This window comes from Trichechus manatus, unplaced genomic scaffold, assembly GCF_000243295.1.
Source record: "Trichechus manatus latirostris isolate Lorelei unplaced genomic scaffold, TriManLat1.0 scaffold00150, whole genome shotgun sequence".
Classification (NCBI taxonomy): Eukaryota; Metazoa; Chordata; class Mammalia; order Sirenia; family Trichechidae; genus Trichechus; species Trichechus manatus.
Genome location: NW_004444086.1, coordinates 812,731 through 835,377, shown reverse-complemented (window position 1 = coordinate 835,377; position 22,647 = coordinate 812,731).

The window sequence follows — 22,647 nt, the reverse complement described above, 5'->3', positions numbered from 1 at the left end:
CCCTGTTCTGGAACTTGGATCACTCGAAAATTTTTGCTTTTGATTGTATCCCACATAATTCTCAGGGTCTCTTCATTTTTCTTTGTTCCTTTTTCTGAGTTTTCCTCGAACAGAGCTGTATCCAAGTGTTTGTCTTCCATTCCACTGACCGTCTTCCACCGTTTCGAATCTGCTCCTCAGCCCTTCTATGACACTGTCCATTTCTGAAATCTTGTTGTTTATCTTTGGATTTCTAATTGTTTTTGTATAATTTCTAGTTATGAATTTATTTTGGCATTTTGTTCCTGCATTATTTTCCTGGATTCTTCCATTTTTGGTCTGTATTTTGCATGAATTTGTCTGTATTTTCCATGAATTTGTCTATTTTTTCCTCATGTTGGTCAGCTTTTTGCATCAGCTCTTGAAGAATTCTGAGTATTAGAGATTTGAATTCCCTATCAGGTAGTTCTTGTGCCCTTTCTTCTACTGGAAAGTCATCTTGTGTTTTATTTTGGACACCTACTGGAACCATCCTGTCCTATTTTTGTAAATGTTTTGATATTGTCTGCTGTCTTCGGGGCATTCAGTAGTTATTTTTCTCATTTATTGATTGTAGATTTGTTTGTTTTATGCTTTTTTTTTTTTAAATTTGTCTATGTCTGAGCAGGTGGGCTGTGTGCTCTTTGTTGTTTGCTCGTCTATGGGCACGATACTTTTTGCCTCCTTCTCCAATTGGCAGTGTCAGTTGCTCAGATATGGTACAGCAGGGCAGGTCTAGCTGAAGAGAAGTTGCTGTGATGGGTTGTTTGTGGTGCTTACTGCAGCCACCAGGGCTGGTCGGTTATCAGTGCAGGGCAGGTTCCAGTAGGCCGTGCCTGTGCTGCTTGGTGGTGTGATGTTAAGCGCACGATACAGGTAGGAAGGATGGATGGGGGAGATTGTGATGTGTGGAGCTAAGATGGGAATGGGAGAGAGGAGAGAGGAACAGGAGCGAAAAACATACAAACAAAAAAGAGTGCCAGAGGAGCTTGCCATTGGATTGGAGAGAAGAGAGACTATGAAATGGAGAAAAACAAAAAGAAGAAAAAAAGAAAAGAATGAATATATAAAAATTAGAAAGAAAAAAGAAAAGAAGAGCTCACAGGGATCTCACCAGTGTGGCTAGGAGGTCCAAGGATGTTGCTCCCAGGTGTTGAAGTACAGCCTGGCTAGAAGGCGTAGAGGTGTCACTCAGCACCAGGCATTCAGGGGACAGTAAGAGAAGGAAGGTATAGAGAGAAGAGAAACTGAGTAATGAAGAAAGACAAAAAGGGAAAAAGAGGGTAAGGAAAAAAACAAATTAAAAAAAAAGAATAAGAAAACTCCCGCAAAAAACAGAAAAAAAAAAAAAACACAAAAAAAGAAATGCCCTCAGGGATCCTTCTGCATGTCCGCGCAAGCTTAGGGGGTAGGTCCCAAGCCGCGCAGCAGTGCCCGGCCAGAACGGGCTCCCAACTCGAGAAAACAAAAAACAAACAAACAAACAATTCAAAACGAACAAACAAAAGCCCCAGGATCCCACCAGTGTGGTGGCATGGACCGGGAAGCAGTTCCACACTCGAGCAGAGCTCCACAGCCCCTCAGGAAGAATCAAAGATGGTGCACAGAACCAGGTATTTGAGCAAAAGGAGGGGGAGGTGGTGAGAGGTAAGGAAGAAATCAAAAGAAGCAGAAAAAAGTAACACCAGCAGCCAACAAATGGCACTCAGAGAGTTGGCCAGTGCAAGTGGGTGGAATCCAAGCAGCCAGTGCTTCCCAGCAAAGAGACTATGGCCGCAGGCAGCAGAGGAGGCTGAGTGGGGGTGAAGAAGGGTGGGGGGTGGGAAAGCGTATATTGCCAGTTACCAGTTGTTCTGTCTCCTTCTGGAAGCTCCGTGAAGCTGCTTTCTCATACCCTCTATTTTCTGCTTTCTGATAGGGGTCCAAGATGGCAGATCCTTGCTGCATTAGCTGATAGGGGACCTCTGCATGTATGTCTCCCTGCTCTCTGTTCTCTGTCAGTTTCTTATTCCATTTGGTGCTTGGCTGAGCTCTTTATCTCTTCATTTGATGTTTAGGGTTTCAGGATTTCTGTTTTCTCTTTTTGGCTTAGTTTATCGGATCTTTGCTGTGGAGGGATGGCGTGGTGCTTCTACCTAGAGCGCCAAGTTGCTGGAAGTCTGTCTGCTTTGCTCATTTTTGAATTGGGTTACTTCTCTTTTTGTTGTTGAGGTTTAGCAGTATCTTGTAGGTTTTAGAGATCAGACGCTGATTGGATTTGTCATAGCCAAAAATTTTTTTCCAGTCTCTAGGTTGTCTTTTGACTCTTTTGGTAAAGTCTTTTGATGAGCGTAAGTGCTTGATTTTTAGGAGCTCCCAGTTATCTAGTCTCTCTTCTGGTGCTTGTGCATCGTTCCTTATGGTTCGTATTGTGTTTATGCCACATATTATGGCTCCTAGCATTGTCTCTATTTTTTCTTCCATGATCTTTATTGTTTTTGATTTTATATTTAACTCTTTGATACATTTTGAGTTAGTTTTTGTGCACGGTGTGAGGTATGGGTCTTGTTTCAGTGTTTTGCAGATGGATATCCAGTTATGCCAGCACCATTTGTTAAAGAGACGGTCTTTCCTCCAGTTAACAGACTTTGGGCCTTTGTCAAATATCAACTACTCATAGGTGGATGAACTTATGTCTGGATTCTCAGATCTGTTCCATTGGTCTATGTATCTGTTGTTGTACCAGTACCAGGCTGTTTTGACTACCGTGGTGGTATAATAGGTTCTAAAATCAGGTAGTGTGAGGCCTCCCACTTTGTTCTTCTTCTTGAGTAATGCTTTACTTATTCAGGGCCTCTTCAACAAGGATTTTTTTTTAAAGCTATTTTAATCTGTCCTCTTGCTGGAGCTAGAAGTAAAAGCTTTTCTCAAACACAGAATTGAAAGGCACTAAGGGGTGTGATGAGTTGCAATGTAATGGTTTATTTAAAAAAAAATAGGGCAAAAAACCTCAAAGTTGCCATAAAATGGGGCTATTTTCACTCATTTTTATTCTGATGTTTTGGTGAGTGGGAGGAAGTACTCATAGCTGCTGTGTCAGGAATTTTACAAGCCTGTGGGAGGATATCGCATGAGGTAATATAGTCTGCCTGTCCTGAATATCAAGGAATTTGAGTGGCACAAGTAGTTTGCAATTGGCTGCTGGCCTAAAGGCTGGAGTTTTGAACACAACTGCTCAGTGGAAGAAAGGACTGGTGATCTGTTTCCATAAAGATTAAAAGCCAAGAAAACCCTATGGAGCAGTTTCACTCTGTAATACATGAAGTCTCCATGAGTCGGAATTAATGTGATGGCAACGGTTTGGTTTTTTTGGTAGGTTTGAATATCAAGGTTGAGGAAACTGAACCCTTACTTTTGCTTTTAAGTTTCTTCTTCAGTTTTTAATTTATCTCTAATTTGGTGTCATATATGATTCTTGGGCTCTTCTATTTTCCAGAAGAGTGGGCAAGATTTTGTCTTCTTCCATAAAAATTATCTATTTTAAAGTGCAACTAGCATCTCTGATGATCAGATTCAGAATCAACAGTTCTAATTGAGGTCCCGATATGCACTGAGCCCCGTGCCAGTTATATAATTCTCACAATACAATTTTACAGGTAAAGAAATGGAAACTGAGAAAGGTTGAATGATGTATCCAAAGACCTACAGCTAACAGAGTTTGGAAAATAAAGACAAAACACCCGACATAATTCTACAAATGCAAACATCCTAGTTTTAGGGTATTCTTTCTTGTCTTTTTAAAAGTATTTGTGTTTTTTTAATCAGCATAATCATAGTGGTATATGTATATATCTTTATTTTCTTTTAAATTTTTTTTCACTTGCCATTATAGATTATACATTTTTCTCACACTACTAAGGATTGTGTTTATCAGTGGTTGTCCTGTGTACTAGTCTATCAGAGTGTATATGCTATAGCTTTCTTAAATATTGTATATGTATTTTTTTACAGAAATATATACATTTGTTTTGTTGTATATTTCTCTCCCATTGTTTACTATTATGAATAATGCTTTCAGGGATCCCTTTGGGCTCATTACTTCTGATATATTTGCATTATTTTATTAGGATAGAGTCCTACAACTCAAATTTCTTGATTCAATGGATGGCAATGGCTCTTATAGCCATTGTCAAACTCCTTTCCAAAAAAACTTCTACAGTTTATAATATCACTAGTACCTATTTTCCTACCACATGACATTATTAGTAATTGAACTTATTTTTTTCTTTTTAGTAGTTTACTAAGTAAAAATTGTGTCTTATTTTTGTTTTAATTCTCATTTCTTTACTAAAAAAAAAAGATATTTGTATCTCTTTTCTTGTCTGTTAATATTTACAATTTTTCCAAAGAATTTTCTTACACTTTTATATTGTTTGGCAAATATATTTTCCTAATTTTAATGTTAAGGAGCTTTGGTGGTACAATGGTTAAGTGTTTGGCTGCTAACTGAAAGGTTGGAGGTTTGAACCCACCCAGTGGCTCCACAGGAGAAAAGATCTGGTGAACTTCTGTGGTAAAGATTACAGCTTAGAAAACTCTGTGTGGCAGTTCTCTCTGTCACATTGGGGCACTGTGAGTCGAAAACCAACCCAACAGTGCCTAAAAACAACGACAACGGTTTGTGCCTGATAAAACTACTTTTTCAAATCTATCTTTTCTTTTATAAATTCTCTCCTTGTTTCCAGATGTACAAAGTTATCTCTGTCCCCTCCAGAGCTTTGATAAATATTCATCTCTAATTTCTTTTAGTTGTATCTGGTTTAATTTTTAATATTTTACTTTTTAATCAGTAGGAATTAGTTGTAGTGTTTGAGGTGAAGTATTTACCTGAACTCATTTTTTTTCTAAATTGATAAATAATTATTCTGGTACTCTATTATTCACTGCTTTCTTCACTCTGATTTAGTGATGCTTTCTTTGTCACATATAGTTCTTCAGTTTAATAGAACTAATATCTGTGTCTTGCTTAAGGCATCTTTTTCTTCTTGCTCACATTTCATACTGTTGCATGCTTTGCTCATCACTGACCTTGATGCATATTAGTTGAATAAATGGCTATAGTTTTTAACATGTTCTTGTAGCCTGATAAGCTAATCTGCACTCAAATATTCGAACATCAAATCTAGGTGTCTTCTGTCTTCTGCATATTCCTCTTTTGCTCATTTCAACGTGATTTTATTTAAATCACTCCTAAATTTGATCTCAGATGTACTTTACAGGGATATCTGAAAACCTAGTTTCACTTTTTCAATGTAGCACTTTTCTCAAGAAAAGCTACATGACTTCATGTTTTGTAAGGCTCTTAACATTTTATCAATTAGCAACATGACACTGATTTAGGAACAAAGAGACGGTTTTCAACAAAATGGCATGAACAGATGGCAAATCTGGGAAAGAAAGCCTTCCTATTTTCTATTTACCTCGTTAACCCTTTCTTCAGGGATGAAATAGGGATGATTTCAAAGATGCTCTTATACTGTTCCATGGAGTTATTCTGTGCTGTTTATAGATGAATACAAGGTAGCCATTCAGTGAAGCAACTCTGCCATTGTCTTAAAACACAAAAGAACAATTCAAGGATAACTGACCTTGAAACCCTAGTATTATAGCTTGAACATAAATTTGGTATTCACAGTCCATGTCTGAAGCACACATTTGAAAAGTAGAAAAGACTTGTGAATATAAACTCAGTTATTAGTATGTCTCATATCATTAAGCATAGACTATTTGAAAACATTCTCAGGCTATAAGCAGTGATTTATTTGTTTGGAGAGGTAGGCATGGAAATTCCCCCTCCTTCTTACTAGACAATCTCATTTGAGTTCTTCATGTTCAGTAAATTCTAAGCACTGGGGAATACATTTTGCTTCCTATAACTCAATGTGGTTTGCATTAGTGCTTAATAAATATATTATGCTATGCTATATACCTCCATTTGCAGCTTCAGAAGTCATTGTGTAGCTTCCTGCCAACCACCTCCAAAATGAACAAATACGCCATTCCACACAAGGTAACTGTGTATCTTTTAAAATTGAATTATTATCCTTTTAAAAAATTAATCATCCTCACTCGCGCACCAACCTAGACAGAGTACTGACCTCCTCTAAGCGGTTTTGAAGGTTATTCAAAGTGGTAGTGACATTTGCAAGCCGTTTCTCAAATGCATTCATTTTTGAGTCAACAGGATTCTGTAGCTGCTGAAAGGCAAGCATGGCAAAGGCATTCACACCAGGCAAAAACAATGATATCATTATTTGCGTTGTAAGTAAAATTACTTCAAGCTGTTTGACTTTCGAGTTCCTCAGTAAAGTATCAAGTTCTCTTTTGCAAGGTAAAGAGGCCAGTGATACTTTAGTGGTACAATACTGACATCCAATGGAGAGACAAATCAAACCATGTTTATTTCCTTTGAAGGGACAGAAAAGAGCTATTTATGGTATTTCTAAGGAAGCTTCCACACTGAGGAACCCATTTGATTGTAAACCATGTAAATTCATATCTCTATATTGTCCCTTCAAAACAGTATTATCATTATCAGCATAGTTGTTGGATAAATGTGTCCAACATTGCTTTCTGTTGTAATCTCTTTTTTCTTGAGGTTGATTATTGGAAACTTGCTGCAAGCAAATACTTGTTTCTTAGTACATCTGACTATTATCACTAAGTAAATAAAGATCATTTGATTGTACATAATTATATTCATGACATTAAAATGAACCTAAAAGATATGTTGTTCATAATAAAGAGACAGGTAGTTGTGGATTTTTTTTCTCCCCATAATTTGGTAGGATCAGGCTGGGTCAGTGTTTGAGTGATTTTCTGATATTGCATAATTAGATGTGTTTTAACAATTAAATGTGAAAGAGCCATTAGTGCTATTGTACTAAATCACAACCTGCACAAATGAATGTTTCTAAAAAGCCAGAGATGTTAATGCAAATCAGAACCCCAGGTCTGCAGTTTTCCTGTCATCAGAAATTGCTATAGATAATACCCAACAGGCTCGTATGGATTCTCTTTCAAAATCCATATGAGCTTGATAGTTTAGATTGAGTGCTCAATGGTCACACTGCAGAAGAAGAAGGTGGCCATGATGGATGTATGTGTGTGCGTGTTTTCCTATGCAACGTATCTCCTCCTTCTTTTGATAATAGAACCACTCTTTATTTTGAGGTTCCATGGAGTTTCGGTGGGGAAAATCCATCCCACCTCAGTGATAGGACAGGTCTGGTCTATCTAAATAACCCATCTCCTGCCCCACAGTGGCTAGTGCAGAGATCAGCATAAGAAACCAACAAGAGCTGTTTTTTTCACTTTTTCTGCCAGGATTGCTATATTTGTAGGACAGGAGCTTTGGACTCAGTGGTTCTGGCTCCCTGGATCCAGATGTATGTAAAACTAAGCATTGGAGTTTTGAGTTGCATGAGTTAATTCAATGTTTCTTGTACCTAAGTTAGTTTGCTATAGACTTTTTTGTTTGTTTGTTTGTTTTCACTTATAACAGAAGGAAACTTGAACAATACAATGAATAACATATTAGTGACTGACATATGAACTTTTAAACAAATCATAATATGCTTCCTTACAACCATAGTTTAAAGCTACCAGAACATATCTCTATCATTTTACAAAGAAGTCCTTTTGAAAGCTAAATGAAACTAGATCTCTATTATCCATGCAGGAAAAAACAAAAGTATTAATGAAAAGTGAAAATGTACTATATTAGGTGTGATGATACCTGGGTGGGATTATTAATAGTTTTCTTGCTAACCAACCCAGTGATCTTGAACAAATCATTTCCTTATTTTTTTTCTGATACGTTTTATGAAAGAGTTCAACTCCATATCATAAATCTAACTCATACTGGATATCTGATTATCATGGTTGGTATAGAGACTGTATCTGCTAATGTCAGATAATCTCCTGCACAAAGCCAATCAGGAAAAATACAAAAACAAAAAGAAAACAACTAACAAGCACAAAAGCAATTAAAAAAATACATATTCTAATACTATTAAGTAATTTGTTTAAGTTTTTGGTTTTTTTTACATAAAGATTTAAACCAACGAGTATATTCAGTTTTTGCTTAGTTTTGCTTTTTGCTTCTCAAACAATATTTTGGATGTTGTGAGGTTTACAAACACGAGTTTTGTCTTTTTTTCCATTTTCCTTCTAGTTCTTCTGTGGAAGTTTCATGAAAAGTAAAAGTGCGTAAGACAGTGAAAAAAAGTAAGACAAGCTCGTATACACTGGAAAGTGAATAATCAGATTGATTGCATTTTTAATTCATATATTCAACAATTAAAATATTCAATACATACTTACTGAATGACTAATGTATGCTAGGCACTTGGCAAAAGTATTTTTATAATATTTTGGGAAAAAAACAACTACTGACATTGGGCTATTTGAGGCAGGAACAGGTGAAGGGGATGGGGTGATGTTAAGCATAATTTTAGTTAGAAATTTTTGCACAGTCTTAGGTCCCTCCATAAACAAAGTAGAATTGAGCAATAGATGGGTAGAGGGACACAGAAAATATTAAAGGTGTTTTCAGGTTGTATCTGAAATTTGCTATTATTTGAAGACTACTAAAAATTTTATGGGAACTTGACGGAGAGACTTCTTTTACCACCCATAGAAGGTCAATAACCCAATTTTATCCAGTCAGTATCCCAGGAAACTAGGAATTTCTGGGATAGCATCTACTTTTGACAAGATAAGGCAATTGAAAAACTTCTAACCAGACTAATAAGCTAACGAAAAATATGAAAATTGAAAGTGCTCACCCAGAGTCTGATTAAATATAAAAATGAGTATTTTTATAACTTAGCTATAAACAACTCCATGAGGGAAACCCAAATTTGGTGGATATATCTAGGAAGGAGGATAAATCAGGAGGCATGTCATCCCAGATAATCAACTTGGTGAGTAAACTGTTGAAGCTCAGATGCAAATTTACATAGAAATGACTTACTTTTCTCATTGTAATATACCAATACCAATTGCCAGATTCTTGGCTACTCTCTGACTGGGTCCTACATAGTAGTTGAGCTGAAATAATAAGGTCAGGTTGAATAATATATTGGGAGTGGGAGAGGGTATTTCTTTTATGACTGTTTAAGATTCTTTCATAATTGTTCTGCTTTTATTACTGTTTTCCTATTTGATATAAATCTGAATGTAGCCCTTCCTATGTTTTAAAAGGCAGCTCTTTATTTCACCCAAATTATGGGTCCATTAAGACTTTAGTTTAAAATGTGTGCTATTTCCTTGCTTAAAAAACCTGTGAGTCTCTCAGGCCAATATTCTGTATGAACTAACCATTATTACATTTTGTACTACTTCATCACCAAACGTTTCCATACTAATCCAAGACTTTGGCTTTCACTGATGTTTTCTCAGCCTTTAAAGTTGTGGACAGGTATTATTAAGGATCAGACTGTACTGATTGATAATAAACAGTTAACAGTACATAAAGATTTACAATGTGGTACCACTAAGGGATTCAAAATTGGTAGAAATGAGATCTTGGTGCTTCACGTAATGACTTTCAAAGGAAGAAAAATAGGAAGGTGTTCTGGTCCCTCCATTTTAACATTCTCCATAAGTATTTTATACTTCTAGATGAATATTCCCCTGCTACACACACTTGGGAGCCCTGGTGACGCAGTGGTTAAGAGCTCGGCTGCTAACCAAAAGGTTGGCAGTTCAAATCCACCAGCCACTCCTTGGAAACCCTGGGGGGCAGTTCTACTCTGTCCTATAGGGTTGCTATGAGTTGGAACTGACTCAGTGGCACCTAACAACAGCACACCCTTGAAAGATAAGCATTTTCTTGTATTAAAATGATTTTTTTTTTTTTAACCAGAATCTAATAGTGGTCTCAGTAGAAAATTGTCCCAATTATTTCCTAGCAGCAGAAAGGACTGCAAATAAAATACTATAAAATTGAAGTCATCTTGCTGGGTAAAACTTTTAACTTATTTACAATTTACAGCATGTTACTATATGGAGGTTCATTTTGTATTATGTAGACTTTATTGGACATATTTTCTATGATTTAAAAACATTTTCCAAGCTAACATTATTGTAGTCATGCTTTATGGCTTGGAACTGTGAAGGCTTGCTGGCCCAGTTGTTGCTGTGTGAGAGCACACCCAGAATTGCTGTCTGATGATAATCCCAGTCTTAACCACACATATTACTTGGCTCACCTTGGAGCAGAGATGAGCAGCGGCTATAGTCAGCTACAAGCCATTTTCAGGATTCTTAATTTTCACAAGAGGATGTCAACTGGCTCCCATCACAACTGTCTATTGAAGCATAAAGCACTGAACTTAACTCCCACAGTAAAAAGGACTGTACTCAAGGTCCTTTCCAGGAGTCTGATCTTGAACTCATTGTCCTTCAATAGCTTTCAAAAGCTTGGCTGAGATAATAATAGTCATAGAGGACTGTGTGAAGATTATATTATCCATACATTCATCTAGGTCTGTATTTTCCAAACATTCTTTTAGTAGTTGGACTCTTTTATCAAATGGAATTTTACGCACAGTACATGGAATAAAATGGATTAAAAGAGGACTCTACTATCTGTGACTTCCTTTTGACAAGAAGGGACTCCCTAATGTCTTCCATAGGACCCCCAGCTCTGCAAAGAGCAATTTGAAAACCATTGCTCTAATCTGGGGTTGCATACCTAAAAGTCTTCAGGAACTATTCAAGTACAGGTAAATGAACCTGTGTCTAAAACACTTAGGAAGTAGCGAGGGGGATATATATAAGGAGAAGTGCATACCTCCCCAAAGGCACTCATTCAAATGTGATCTGTTTGTTTGTACAATACAGTGCTGGCCAAACAAAGCACTTATACTCCCCGTTTGACCCCTTGGGCCATTAACTTTCAACTCCTAGATCCTCTAAAATCTGTCTTTAAATAACCACATTATCAGAAAACTATGTCCTGGAGCTGTAATTGTATTAGCAATATATAGAATTTATTTTGCTTAATTGCATTTTGGCATGTTGCCATCAGCATGACTTACTTATAGGAAATAACATCATGTGTTTACCTTTAAGATCAGCTACAACTGTATTTCTCAAAGCCTGGTAAGTGTACCTTTGTATCAGAATCCTCTGGAATGCACATTCTTTGGCGCTACCCATAACTTACAAAAGCAGAAGTTCTGGGAGAGAAGCCCAGGAATACACACTTAAAATGAGATGATTATAATGTTTAAATATCACTGGTCCAATGAATGTTTTCTTTTTATTACCTAGCGTTCTATAGAATTGGTAGAAACTGATCTATGATCTTTGCTTTAGAAATTTTAATAGTTAAACATTCTACTCAACAACTATTTTTTTTTTTAATTTCAGGCTGTTATGGATTTTTAACTGAGAGTGTTCGCTTCTTTGTGTAGGCTGCTGATAAGCTTAAAACCAAATGTATGACTTTTATTTCTCAGGTGTATGCCACTTTAAGGCATTGAATTGCCTCCTGAACTCACTTGGCTCACTTAACTTTTCTATCTCTAAATTTCCTTCCTTTCTTTTCCATTGGTTATTTTAATCTATTTATTTTTGTTATATATTTTTACTTCTTTGTAAGATATTTTAAATACTGTCACATCGGGCAATAACTTACTGGATGTGTCATCTAAGGCACATTATTTTATCTTTCTGAGGTGCCTCTCCCAATTTTAAAATGAGAATATTATTACCCAACCTTGGAGCAGAGATGAGCAGCGGCTACAGTCAGCTACAAGCCCTTTTCAGGATTCTTAATTTTCACATTTTTGTTGTTGAATAACTAAATGAGATAATACATAAGAAATACTTAGCTGAGTGCATGGGAAATAATAAGCACTCAATAAATGTTACTTAGTGAAAGTTATTTTATAACTGAAAGACATATGTCAGTGTAAGAACTAATGAAAACCATTAATTATGTTTTGATCATTTTTTTACTTTATACCTCCATTTTTTATTTGCTAAACTATTGATATAAATTACATACATCATTACATTTTATCTCTAAGCACTTAAATATGCATCTTTACAAAAATAAGAACACACACCTAAAATAACCTAACCACATCTGAAAATAGTAATAATCCCTTAATTTCATGGAATAGTCAGTCCATTTTCAAATTTTCCAATTGTCTCCCAAAATGACTTCTATAGTTTGTTTGTCCAATAAACATTTTAAAATGAGAAAACAATTGTTGGAATGTCTTCTATATAATCTAAGCATCATGTGGTCATTTCTAAGAAATTAATTTTAAACAAGTTGGTTAGTGGAATAGGACAAATGTTAGGCAAATGGAAGGGACAAAGAAAAGACCTGGCTAGGACAGGCTGTTACATCTGAGTGAACAGCCAGAGCTTGCTGTTCATGGCAATTGATATTTTTGCAGTTGGACTCTAATGTCACAGGATAAGGAGTCATGCTTTTAGAATTCATTTCAGCAAGGAATAAGGCAACAAACATAAATACGAACCTGTGAATTGACGGTATAGAACAGAGAGTTCATGACTGTTTCCATAGAAAGAAACTGATCTGATAAATTACACATATGATTATGCAGCTGGATGATTTTGCCTTTCATTTCGTGAAGTTCCAGTGTAGTAGACATATTCAGTTTGTAAACACATTCAAACAGGCAGGATACTTCCTAAGACGTAAAAAATAAAGGAGCATAGGAAACAAAGATGTTACTTTTTTTTAAAAGTTGTTTTGTTAATATTTTCTGTGGAATTTACTGAAATACAAGCAACCAAAAAAAAAAATAACATGAACATGATTGATGTTACTAAACTATAAATGTGAAGTTTGTTAAAATGGCAAATGATTTATTACGTGTATACTTACCAGAATAAAAACAATGTCACCGTAAAAAAAAAAAAAAAAAAAGAATAGAAGAAGCAAGTACCAGGACAAGTCAGTGATACAAAGGAATGAAACTTTAATAAAGGTGACTTAATTCAAAATATAAATTGTGTATTAGAAAATGATATGGCAAAAGGTTATAGCTTGTGTTTCAAATGTGAGTGCTAGTTGCTTTGATTTTTGAGCTGTTGACAAGTCATTGTACTACTTGTGATTTTAAACTTCGTGAGAGACTCACAGTAATCAAAGAAAAGAGAAACAAGAATGAAACTGAATATTTGTTTTTTTATTTACCTTAGCCCGAGGTTTTCCAAACATACATGCTACTCTATTTATTGAAATAAATACCAGAAAATTTTTGATCTTTGAAGATAAAGCTAAATTTGTTAAAGTCATTTATTTCTCCCTTCTAATCCCCGATCAAAGGCACACACATAATGACACTCACATAGTCTTGTATACTAATTTTTAGAAGAAATGTGACAAATTTAAGAATCATCAGCATGGTTATGCTATCACATGAAGCAATTGGTTTACTTTTGGGTTTGGGAAGCTGGAATCAAGTCATGTTTTTAAAATACTTTTCAGTGTTCTTCATTGCCTTCACTGCTCCTTGTTTTCTCATTCTAAACAGTCTTTCTGAGTTGGCTCATTCACTGTGTTTCAACTATGGTAGGTATCCCTATTCAGTCAGTCATGAATTTGTGGAGTATAATTAAATGCCTACTATTTATCAGGTACTTTTCTAGGTATTAATGATACAGTACTAAATGAGACTGACAAACCTATCTCCTCTTGTGAACCTTGCATTCTAGAAGGAAGAGAGAGAAAATAATCAAAAGATATGAGAGGTTTATAATGTGCTATGAAGAAAAATAAAGCTAGGAAGGAAGAAAGGTAGCACTGTGAGGTGAATGAAGAGGAGTCACAATTCTAAATCAAGTAAATTGGGAAGGCTCTTAATATGTCAGGTATCCTGTTGTGGAGCTGTATTTTCTAGAGGAAGGGGTGGGTTTTTTAATTTTTATATTTTATTTTGCACTAAGGCTCGAATGAGCTAGAGTTGACCTTGGGGAAGCAGTCAGACTCATTATGTTGACTTTGACTTTCACCAATAAGGATGAGAAGCTAGTTGATGGCTACCCAGATGAGGTCAGTTAGGAGGTCACCGCAACAGCCAAGCAAGCTCTGACCAGAAAGATTGCAATAGATGCAATGGAGAAGTAGTCAGATACTGAATATGTTTTGAAAGCAGAACCAACATTCTGGATATTAGAGAAGTAGAAGGGTAAAGATTGTCACTCAAAGATTTTGGCCTGAGAAATTAGGGGGATGAAGTCACTAATGAGATGGTAAAGAGTTCAAAAGGACTAGGTTTGGGATGTGTGTGTGTGTGTGCATGTATGCATGTATGTGTAGCAAAGATAGGGGTAGACATGATAAATGTTTTGAGATGCCTATTAAACATCCAAACGGTGATGTTGGATTGACAGCTTTAAATATTAGAGGCTAGAGTTCAGGGAAATTCAGAACACTTCATTGTGCTCATGTAGAAGCTGTACATAGACAAAGAGGCAATTGTTGTATCCTTTCACGATATTTAATCAGTCTATATACTGAGCAAATAATCCCAGAAGCAGGACTATATGAAGAAGAGCATGGCATCAGGATTGGAGGAAGACTCATTAACAACTTGTGATGTGCAGATGACACAACCTTGCTTGCTGAAAGCGAAGAGGACTTGAAGCACTCACTGATGAAAATCAAAAACTATAGCCTTCAGTATGGATTAAACCTCAACATAAATAAAACAAAAATCCACACAACTGGACCAATAAGCAACATCATGATAAATGGAGAAAAGGTTGAAGTTGTCAAGGATTTCGTTTTACTTGGATCCACAATCAACACCCAGAGAAGCTGCAGTCAAGAAATCAAAAGACTTTATTGCACTGGGCAAATCTGCTGTAAAAGATCTCTTTGAAGTGTTAAAATCTTTAAAGTGTTAAAAAAGTGAAGATATCACTTTGAGGACTAAGGTGCTTCTGACATAAGCCATGATATTTTCAATTGCCTCATATGTGTGCGAAAAAGCTGGACAATGAATAAGGAAGATTGAAGAAGAATTCAAGCATTGGAATTATGGTGTTGGCAGAGAATACTGAATATATCATGGACTGCCAGAAAAATGAACACATCTGTGTTGGAAGAAGTACAGCCCGAATGCTCCTTAGAAGCGAGGATGGTGAGACTTCATCTCACATACTTTGGACACATTATCAGGAGGGACCAGTCCCTGGAGAAGGACATCATGCTTGGTAAAGAAGAGGTTCAGCGAAAAAGAGGAAGACCTTCAATGAGATGGATTGACGCAGTGGCTGCAACAATAGGCTCAAACATAGCAACGATTATGAGCATGGCACAGGACTGGGTAGTGTTTCATTCTGTTGTACATAGGGTCACCATGAGTCAGAACTGACTCCATGACACCTAACAACAACAATAACATCAACAACAGAGTTCAGGGGGAAGTTCATGGGCAGAGAAGTAAATTTCCGAATTGATAGCATGGTATCTCAAACCAGGAGATTAGATGAGATGACTAAGGAAGTGAGTGTAGATAGAGAAGAGGTCCAGTTTTTGAGACACTCCACCCTTTAAAGACTGGAATATGAAAAGGAACCAGCAAAGGAGATGGAAAAGTAGTCATTACTGAGATAAGAGGAAAACCAGCAAAAAATTGAGTCCTGAAAACCAATAGAAGAAATTAAGGAGGGGAGAGTGATCAGCAATATCAAATGGTACTGCTAGATTAGGTAAGATGATTGAGTATAATTTTAGATTTTTAATACAGGGTCATTAGTGACTTGACAAAAGCAGTTGTTTTGGAGTGGTTGAGGTGACTCCTAATTGGAATGGGTTCAAGAGAGAATGGGGTAAGGAATAGAAGACAATAAGTATAGACAACACTTTTGAGAAGTTTATATAAAGAATGAGATGGGCAACCTTGGAGGGAAATTTTAAAAATTTGTTAAATAGAAGAAACAACAGTAATGATCCAGTAGAGAAGGAAAACTGAAGCTTGAGAGAGACAAAGTTTCTGGATTAATATTATCAAGTAGGTGAGAGGAGACAAGATCTAGTGTACAAGTGAAAGGTTTGGCCTTAGCTAGGAGCACAGGCAGATCATCCATAGCAATAGAAGGGAAGGTAAAGGGCACTGATGTTGAAAGCTGTGGTGGTGAAAGTATGTGTACATAATCTTCAGTTTGTTTCCTTTTATTTAGTGACATAAGAAGTAAGGTCATTTGCCTAAAGTGATGGACAAATAGGTGTGGGAGTTTTGAGGATAGAGAAATAGGTATAAAATGGTTATCAAGGAGAGTGAATTAGTAAATGAGCTAGGACGATATGGTATTTTAGGGAGGTTGGAAATATGAGATGTGTCTCACTGAAATCAAGGTGATGGCAAGGCTGTATTCCTTTCTGAAGGCTCTAGGGAAGAATCTTTTTTTTTTGCTTTTTTCCAGCTCCTAGAGTCTGCCCACATTCCTTGGTTCATAGTCCCCTTCCATCTTAAAATCCAGCAATATTTGATCATATCTTTCTCATTATACTCTCTCTCTGTTTCTGACTCTTCTGCTTCCTTCTTTCCCATTTAAGAATTCTTGTGATCACATTGGACCTACCCAGATAATCCAGATAATCTTTGTATTTTAAGGTCATCTGATTAGCAACCTTAATTTCATCTTCAACCTTAATTTCCCCTTGCAGTATTCATAGATTCATAGATTCATAGGTTTCAGGGATTAAGATGCTGATATTTTTGGGGAGGACTAATGGGAGCAGATGGGAGGAAAAAGATATAAAGGAAAGGGGTTGCTGGAGAGTGGGAAGCTTGAAAATGTCATCTGATTATGAGAAAGTCTAGAGACTGATCATGGGACTGAGCCAATTTCAATGTAGGAAAGCAGTCTAAAGAATGGAGAGGCCAGAGTGTTAAAATGATCTGAAGGGTTATTGAAAAGCCCATGACATTATGACAAGATTAACTTGAGAGAGAGTGGCAGAGATCCAGAAGATAAAATATTTAATCAATGAGTATCCACTGTAGTAGATTGTCTTACTGTTTAGAAAATATTAGGCTTGGCCATGTAACTTGCTTTGGGCAATGGAATGTGGAGATAAGCAAAGGTGTGCCAGTTCCTAGCAGAAACTTTAAGAGACATTGAAAGTTTTTATCAGCTCTCTTGAGCTCTTGCTTCCCTCTTCTCTGAGCAATAAAGGCCCAGATGATTGCTGGTTGTTGAGTCTGGGTCCTAGAACGATAATACATGTGAAGTAGACCTGAAACTGATCCACAACTTAGAACTAAGCCTAGGCAAGTCCAGCTCATACCAATCAAAATATAGTCAACCCAGGACCTGTGAGTGAAAAATAAATTATTGTTGTAAATCACTGAATTTTGGAGTTGTTTGTCATGAAGCATTATGTGGCAAAAAGCTGACTAAGCAGGTCTATTGGGTAGAATATTCTGAAGATATGGAATTTAAAGTGTTCTCACCACCCTCCCCCTCAGGGAAGAGGGAGGGAGAATGATTTGGAAACCACTATGAGAAACAAGGTCACCTATTCTATTTATAGATCCAGTGATACGATGGCTGTGAGGGGAAAAACAGACTCTATTTCAGATATTTTAAGGGAAACAGAGTTTACAAAGGAGATTTGAGTTTTCATTCAAGCAAGAAGAGATATTTTACAGACGAAATTGAGGATGTAAGAGAATGTGCTAATGATTTTCCATAAGTTCCATAATACAGTGGACAGATTTCTACTACTATCTCCTTCTAATTTTCTAGGCCTTTATTTTCCACTGTCTACTATGAATCTCAACACGATGAACGCAGCCATCTCAAGCTCAAAATAGCCCAAACTGAACTCATTAGTTTCCCATCAACTTGTTTTTCCTCTTGTAACACCTTTCACTTCTCCTAAGCTAGAAACTAGAGATATCCTTGACTCACCCCTCTTCCTTACATCTCACCTTCAATGGATGTACAGGTCCTGTTTATCGTATTTTTAGGGTATTTCCAAAATTGGTCCCCACATTTCCATCCTCACAACTGCTGACCTAGTAATGCCTTCTTTTCACTACTCGAATGAGCTGTTGAAACCATTTTCTAAAAAGCCTTTGTACCTCTAGTCTCAAAATAGCCAAATAATCTGCTTGTCTAGTGAAAAGAACATGGATTCTGGAATCAGACAGTACTCAGTGAACACACTGGCTTTGAGGCTTACTATGGGACAAGAGAAAAGATAATTAAAGCTTTATGAGCTTCAGCTTTCCTCACCTGTCAAAATGGGACATGATAAAATTACCCAATTTACAAAGTTGCTGCTAGAGGTAAATGAAATAGCACCTAGCTAATCCATGGCACTAAATGATGTGTCCAATTAATGTTGTTCCTTCTTCTAATTATATTTCTAGAGTAATCTTTCTAAAATACAGTTTTGATTGTGTTATTCTACTGTGGAAAAAAATCTCTTAAATAGATTCCCTTGATTATAGAATGAAAAGCAGATCCTCTACTATAAAGTTTGTCTCTTGTATCAGCCTGCCTTCTCTGGCACACACCAACTAATTCTAACTCTAAATCTAAATATGCTTTCTGACACCAACTGCAGATGCAGTACTTCTTCCTCTGACGCTAACCACCAGAGCTAAGTTGTATCTCACAAGTTAAAGGGCATAGTCCTTCAGACCTACAAATCTGCACAAGACTTTAGATGCCCACTACAAACTTGGGAGTCCTTAATCATCCTCACTTCTGATCTGCTGGCTACAAATTTGGGGGTTCCCTCTAGACCTTCAGGATGCCAGTCATAAGCTTAGGGGTCTCCAGGTCTCCCTCACTTCTGGTCTGCTGGCTATAAATCCAGGAATTGCCATTATCCCTTTGGGCTTGATAATTTGCTAGAATGATTCACAGAACTCAAGAAATGCTATACTTGTAATTACAGTTTAATTATAGCTAAAAGGATATAAATGAAGAGACACATAGGGTGAGACTTAGGAGAGGTCCCAACATGGAGCTTCCATGCCCCCAAAAGGGCATGCACTCATGTCTTTCACCAACCAGGAAGCTCACAGAACTTCAGTGTCTAGGGTTTTTATTGGAGTTTCATTATGTAGGCATGGTTGATTGGATCGTTGCCATGCAATTCAACTCAAACTACAGCTCCCTTATCCTGATGTTGGGCTAATATAACACGGTGGGTCTTTCTAGTCAGGACAGCCCTTACCTAAGAATCACCTCATTAGTATAATCTGTCAGACAGGTATGGTCTAGGGCCCATCCATGAATAACAGACTCCAATCACTGAGAAAATCCCAAGGGTTTAGAGACTACCTCCCAGGAAGCAGGGACAAAGACCCAATTCTTTAATTGTATACCCCAAATTTACTTTGGTATAAAAGATTTTCAACTATCTAACCCTTGTGTATTTCATCTTTTTCCATTCTTGGACACAGTATGAGGGCCTAAAATGTAAGCTCATTGAACCTAAGCCTACATGGCTCAATTTCTGAGCTAAGACCCTCAACAGGATGGATTGACACAGTGGCTGCAACAGTGGGCTCAAGCATAACAATTGTGAGGATGGTGCAGTACCAGACAGTGTTTCGTTCTGTTGTACACAGGGTTGCTATGAGTCAGAACTGGCTCAACGGCACCTAACAACAACAACAACATGGCATTCTGGAGATGGGCTAAGACAGACACTTCTAGCTGCTCACCAAAAATTCACTGAATTCTTTTGTTGTGGCAAAAACTTATTAGCTGTAATCAATATCTATTTTATTTTTCTCCTTATATCCTGTTAGACTATATGTCCTAGTCCTCTGTATTAAGATGGGGCCATGTTTCAGAAACTGGATAGCAGAATGTATGTAGAAATGATATCTCTCATTTCCAGGTCTGGCTCCTAAAGCCTTACATAATCCCTCATGCTCATTTATCTTCTCTTATCTGCAGGTCTTAAGTGGACAGTACATTGGGGGACTCTGAGGCACTAAGGGATGGCAGAACCATAGATAATAAGAGTCTGAATCCTTGAATGATTGAATGGAGCCGTATTCCCTTTCAGTATACAGTGAACTGTGCTGTAAACACGTAAAAAGACTTTCTGTATGTGATAATCCATTGAGATTGTATTGTTGTTTCTAATATCCACCAGTCTGGCAGACTAACACAGAAAATGAGTAAGGATTGCTGCTTTGGTAAAATCTAACATATGTGTCACTGCTATTCATAAGGTTTTCACTGGTCAATTTTTTTTTTTTTTTTTTTAGAAAAATATTGCCAGATCCTTCTTCCTACTCTGACTTAGTCTGGAAGCTCCTTCAAACCTGTACACCATAGGTGACCCTGCTGATATTTGAAATACTAGTGGCATAGCTTCCAGCATCACAGCAACATGCAAGCTCCCCTAGTACGACAAAGTGACAGATGAGTGGTGGATGGTCACTGGGATGGCTCAGGACCAGGCTGTGTTTCATTCTGTCATACATAGGGTGGCTAGGAGTCAGAACTGACTTGATGGCACCTGACAACAACATATGTCACTGGCTCAGTGGTTGGGTGGTGGACTAGCTACAAAGGAGCAGATGTAACAGGCTGCCAAAAAACAATAAATAAATCAGTTGCTGTTAAATCAATTCTGATTCACAGTGACCTCATGTGTTTCAGAGTAGAATTGTGCTCCATAGTAGAATTGTGCTCCATAGTTTTTATTTCCTTCTCCAGGATAATGCAGAATTTTACATAGCTCTATTATTGTCTTTATATTATTGAATTATAATTATAGATATACACTTAAATCTTCCCTTCCTGACAGTTAAATCATAGAGGGAAGGAATTTACTTTTTTTTTGTTTGTTTGTTTATCATGTCTCACACAAAGTAGACATACATGGTTTCCAAATACACAAAACAATTTTGTATTGAGTTATAGTGTCATCTTATGTGGTCAAAGATGCTGAAATGTTTTATGAGTAATGAACATATACACCGAAAAAGTATCATAAATTAAATTATATATACATGTTGTTGTTAGGTGACATTGAGTTGATTTTTGACTCATGGTTACTCCATGTGACAGAGTAGATCTTCCTCATAGAGTTTTCTAGGCTGTAATCTTTATGAGAGCAGATCACCAGGTCTTTCTCCAGTGGTGCCACTGGGTAGGTTTGAACTGGCAGCCTTTTGATTAGCAGCCAAATGCTTAACCATTGTGACACCAGGGCTCTTTACACCGCAAACACACACACATTTTAAATACATACACATTTAAATAAACCTCAGTAAAGCAGAATCAGTTTGGAACAAATAAAACATATTGTCTGTCTGTATCAGTTTTAGTACATTGAAATCCTAATGTCATGACCCTGACTGAAGAGGCTAAAGACTGTTATACTCGAGATTTTTCTTCCCATTCACCTCAGGTTAAGAAGAGGTTTTAATTATTCCTGTGCTAATCTATTAATTATTCACAAACCTGATACTTTGAGTGCTTCATCTCCACTCTATCAGAACAAGGTTTCAGGCCTCCTCAGGCAGGAGGTGTGGGTTGTTAAAATGCTGTCAGTTTAGACTTCTGCAGAGATTTCTCACTACTTTCTCCCGAGGTGTGCTATTACTGCACAGATATCTTTGTTTCATCAAATGAACTCCAAGCATGGGAGAAAGCCATTTGGGAAAAAGTAATTAAATTTAATTACAGATCCAATATATATGAAGGAAAACAACTTATATGCAAAGCTCAATATCTATATGGTTTGTTCATGTATGACTCATTTATATGAATTCTAAGAGTCTTCTCTTTAAAATTTACCTCAATAGTTGAATATCAAGAGTGTGAGTCAGATGCACTTACAGTGACCAAATTCTCAAAAAGTTATATTTTCATTATAGCAGATTATGTGGATGTAGCGACAAGACTATAGATTTAAAAGAAATAACTCATTTGCTTTGGATAGAAAATACTTTGGAGGAAATGTTGTCATCAGATCAATTCTGCTTATACATAAGAATCTATTTCTGGGTAATATGATCAGGACCGATCACCAAAAGACAACGAAGGTGGACCAAAGCTTAACCATCAGGGCGTCCTTATGTCACTGTTCTCATCTTTTTTCTATATATATTTTCTTAACCCATGGAATAAAGCTTTTATTAAATAGTCCTGGATTTTGTATGTATTTGTGAAGACTAAACAGCTAATAGATATTTTGCACAATTTATGCCAAGTTTTTCCTATCCTTTGTACCTTTATAATTAACTTCTTACAAGGTACAACTATTGAATTTCACATGGTATTTTGAAGAATGTCACCATTTTAAGCAAAAATAAACTAAAATCTGAGAGATTAGTCATTGAACATACAGCTAGAATTACAATTTCCCAGCGTATACTATTGCCTTTTGTCAGCAATTGAATATAGAAAGAATTTAAATAGCATTGAGGTAAAAAGTGTATAATACTTGTATTAAAGTCACCTGATGCTAATGAATAGAAAGAATTTTTTTTTTTTTTTTTTTTTGCTTTTTCTTCCTCTTTTTAAAAGATTACAAGAAGATTAGAAAGACTGGATCACCTTCAATTGTTTTATGTCTTTTCCTAATCCAAACTTGGCTGT